Raw genomic sequence first — 5,036 nt, 5'->3', positions numbered from 1 at the left:
ATATTTTTGCTTATTTTACTCAATTATTTATGACTTTTTAAATTTATTGGTGAAAGACTTTATATTGTTCAAAAACTAACCTCATTCATAGAGCTGTCAAAAAGGGACGGGCTATCGGGCCGGCCCATTAGCACTATCCTTTTACACGAGCCGGACTTCATAAAAAGGGGGCCGGGCCTTATCAGGCCGGACCTTATCGGGTCAGGCTTTTTCATGGGCCGTCATGGGCCGGCCCACAGGCTTTTGGGCCGGCCCCTTAAAGAATTTAAAAAATTATTTTAAAATAATTTATAATCTTTTTATTGTTATATTTTGGTCCTATTTTTATACATAAATTTATATATAATTTTTTATTTTATTTTTGTTGTTTTATTTTTATTATTTGTGTTTTGTTCCTATCTATAATCTGTTTTATTCATATTTTTAAGCATATCATCATTTTATATTTTTTTTTGTGCAATTACAATGAAGGATATAAAACTTGGAATATGGTTATTTTAAACCTATCACATTTTTATTGTATTTATTTTATATTCTTTCTATATTTTTGTTTTTTTTACTTAAATTACAATGGATGAATGAAAGATATAAAACTTGGAATTTTTTTTTGTAGTAATAAGAATAATATGACAAAAAACTTATTGGATTAGAATGAGATTATTTGTTAGAGATTTGTTTGTTTGTTTGATGAGGATAAAGAGGAAGATATTGTTGTTTGGGAGATTATGTGAGAAAATATAGGGATACGAATTACCTTCTTGAAGATTTAGTTGAGAAATATAACATAAATTTAGTACAATATTTTTTTTCAAAAAAAAAAATTATGAAAATTAGTGGGCCGGCCCATCGGGCCATGTAGGCTTTTGCTTATCGGGTCGGGCTAAGCGGGCCGGACCATGAAGTTAACGGGCCGGGTTGGGCCGGCCCTTTATTTGACCGGGCCCCTCAAGGTCGGGCCAGGCCGGACCGGGCCGGCCCCTTTGACAGCTCTACTCATTCATAATAATCTCCTCATTCATTATCCTATGTAGAGCTGTCAAAGGGGCCGGCCCGGCCTGGCCCGGCCTAGAGGGGCCCGGTCAAATAAAGGGGTCGGCCCAGTCCGGCCCGCTTAGCCCGAACCGATAAGCAAAAACCTACATTGTCCGATGGCCGACCTTCTAATTTTCATAGTATTTTTTTTTTTTGAAAAAAAAAACATATTCTACTAAATTTATCTTATATTTCTCAACTAAATCTTCAAGAAGGTAATTCGTATCCCTATATTTTCTCACATAATCTCTCAAACAACAATATCTTCCTCTTTAGTTATTTATCGAATACTTTAGTTATTAAGCGAGTAGTGAGAGTTATCGCGTGTTGGATCAAGTTATTGGGCTTGAGGCCCAATGGGCCTTGTGGACTTGTGAGGGGGCGCCATATGGCCTAAGAGGGAGAGGGAACATTTCATTTTTCATGCTCTTGTGAGAGGTTAGAGAGAAGGAAGAGAAGAGGAGCTAGGGCATAGAGAAAGTGAAGGGATTCAAGAGCAATCTTCGAGTTTTTCTTCGAATCCAGGTAAGAGAGTAGATTTCATGTTCGTGGGTGACACGAGAAAGGGGAGAATGTCGATTTCTCCTTACCCGAACTTTCTCCACCCAATTTTCGTTTTAGTTTGAATGGATTTTCCTAATGGAAATCGATTCTAAGGTTCATAACATGCTTAATATGATTTTAACATGATGTATGAACGAATTAGTGGATAAAAACTAATTTTATGGATGATTAAACTCAAGAACTTTGTGTTCTTGAGTGTTTTGAGTAAAAGTTGTAAATCTTTACTTTTTCGTAGTAAAAATGGTAGATCGGTGAAATGAACCGTCCTTTTGTTTTTAGATATGTTTGTTGCACTTGAATATAAGACCACCTCCAATGGTGTAGTACTTATTAGGTACTCATGGTACTTATTAGGTACTACCATTGGAGCACAACACATTTTAGTACCTAATAGGTACCACTTCTAATATAAGAACTCTCTCTCTCTTCTTTTTATGGGACCCACTTTATTTAATATATTCAAAAAATAAAAAAATCACAATTTTTAAATTGGCATAAAAATTTAATGTCAACCATATATAGATTTGGTAGTCATTGTTTGTTTCTTTTTACCGTTAATAAATACTCCTATCATATAAATCAAAACCAAATTGAAGGATTCTACTCCTCTCAAAATTACCATTTTATTAATTATTTTAAATTATTTTTTAATTATGTAATTCTTAAAATTTGGCAATATTATTTTAAATTAAATTTCAAATTTTAATGATGTGGAGTTATTGATGGGACCCTTTTTAGAACTTTTTAAGAAATGCTCCATTGGAGGGGTTGAGTACCTATTAGGTACTATTATTAAAAAAATAATAAATTAATGATGTGTCTATGTGGGACCATTTAAGTACTCAAAAATGGAGTGCTCCATTGTGGATGCTCTAAACTTATTTGGGGTTTATAACATGAAAAATGGGATTTTTGGGTGATTTGGGGTGGAAATGCGAAGTTTGAGCACTTCTTGTCAGGAACCGTTCGCTACGGCTCGCCAGGAGCCAGTGTTCCACTGGTTTGGTTCGCTACGGCTCGCCAGACCTTCGCTCAGCGAACAGGTTCGCTACGACTCGCTACGGCTCGCTAAGCCACCGTGACAGCACATCACTTTGTTGTTTTGAAATTCGAATGGCTTTGAGGGTTCTAACATGTTATATTATGTATGTTAATTGTTGTAATAGACATATATGCTTATAATATGGATAATGAACATATTGTATGAGATTAATTGAGTAATCTGAGAGAATAAATATGATTGTGAAGGTCATGAATATGTGTTGGGAATATGACTTAATCTTATGCTTTTGTGATGATGTATGCAATTGGATTATGTGTGTGTATCTTGTTTTGGAATATAATTGTTGTTGATTGTGTTGATGATGTTTATTTAAATGTCAAGAAGTATATTAAGGTGTTAATCAACTTAATAAAGAAGGATATTAGAATTATGTTATTCTAATAAAGAAGGATATTAAGGTATAGTGTTATCTTAATAAAGAAGTAATGTTGGATAGTGTTCCACATTAGTAAAGGAAGAGCTTAATGCTAATTAAAATAATTGTGAGTGAATTCATGAAATACATACATGCATTCATGAATATATATGTGATATTGGATATTCCAATAAAGAAGGATATCAGATTATATTTATCCGATAAAGAAGGATATTAGAGGTGAGATACTCTAATAAAGAAGATGGTACCACATGCATTAGATATGTCTAGGGGACATAGCATGAAGATTGTGGCATTAGATTGCATTAGGATATGTGTACATTATTTGATATTTGATATGTGACACATATGTTTGGAATTTGTGATAATTGTTTATGTGTGTTAGACTTGTTGTATATGTTGATTGTCCGATGATTTTAAATGTAATTGGCTATATCTTGTGAATTATGATTGATATTTGATTATAACTTTGTGTAGCTTATAATTAAATGAAGTTAATGATGTATGCTTATAAATGAAGTATGAGTACAATTAGGTTATAACTCCTAATTAGATATGATTAATGAAGTATATGCATGAGTTAGACTATGCATGATTTGTGATGAAGTGTTTAAGTATCGTTTACTTACACTTGTATATTTTGAGTATGTTATCTAACTCTCTTTTATGTGTTATGTGTTGGACCGTTGGGGTTCCAGATTCACAGGTTTTGTGGTTATCGATGTATAGTCGTTGGTGAAGCTTCGTTCTGATTGTGACACGGGAAAAGGGTTGTATTTAGACTATAGAGTCTTTATGGCTTTTGATATTTATTTGTAAAACTATATCTTTTGATAAAGAGGATTATTTTGTATAAACACTGTTTTTACTAATTAATTACATTAGTATTATTTTGGTTGAAGAATGTAATACTCGAACCGATATTCAATAAATTGGATTGTGATTTTCCGTTGCGTATTTTGAAAAAGATTTTACTAAAGGTAGAAATAAATAAATGCATTAATGGGTTTGGGTGTTACATGATGCATCTCTAAAACCATATTTCATGTATCTATATAAAGGCATATCAATCAACTACAACAGCCACCATTTTTACCATCACATTGTTATATTTTTTTATTGTACTTTTCTCTATGTATATTGTTTTACTTTTATATTTAATAATATTTTTCTAACACTTTTCATTCCTAATATTTCTACGGGGGAATTATCAATCATGCTATTGGCAAATGTGATTATCTTTCAAAGTAACAAAGTTAAAGGTTATAAAACGTTCTATTTTCATGTAAGATGATCTATGTATGTAAATATCATGTCTTGATATGTGAATGAAACTATTAAGTAAATAGTACTCTATCTGAATGAAACTATTAACTATTAAGTAAATAGTACTCTATCTGGTTCTATATATAAGAAAAAATTTACATTTTAGATTCATTGTATATTTGTTTCTTTATAATGCATATTTATTTCTTTATTAAGTTTTCTATATTAAACACTACTTTATAATATTTGCAAATATATCCTTCATACAAATATAATCATCAATCATTTCCATAATAAATCAAACCTCCATCATATCTATCAACTTATAATAACTAGTATCCGGACCCGTGCCAAGCACGGGTTAAAAAGTGAGTATAAAAATTAACATTGTAATATTTCATAATTATCTAACACAAAAAATTATAAATTACACTAATATGTTTAATAAGTCACACCGAATTTTTTTGTCTTTAAAAATCTGTGTAACAAATTTTGCTACTTCAAAAATTAAAATGTCAATAATTAAATAATGACTAAGTTTTTGAAAACAAAATTAAGCCCAAAAAATCATTTTTTTTAATAAGGGGTCTAAATTTTACTTTTATGAAAATATATGACGACTAATATACATTTAAATTTATTTTTATTATAAAAACAACTTAACACAATTCAAATTTGCTACGCACATAAAATAAAGTAGAGTAGTTACATTCAAAGATCATCTTTTTATTTCTA

The sequence above is a fragment of the Trifolium pratense genome, linkage group LG7 (genome assembly GCF_020283565.1).
Source record: "Trifolium pratense cultivar HEN17-A07 linkage group LG7, ARS_RC_1.1, whole genome shotgun sequence".
NCBI classification, from domain to species: domain Eukaryota; kingdom Viridiplantae; phylum Streptophyta; class Magnoliopsida; order Fabales; family Fabaceae; genus Trifolium; species Trifolium pratense.
The sequence above is the reverse complement of the archived record's forward strand: the minus strand, read 5'-3'. Positions refer to the sequence as shown.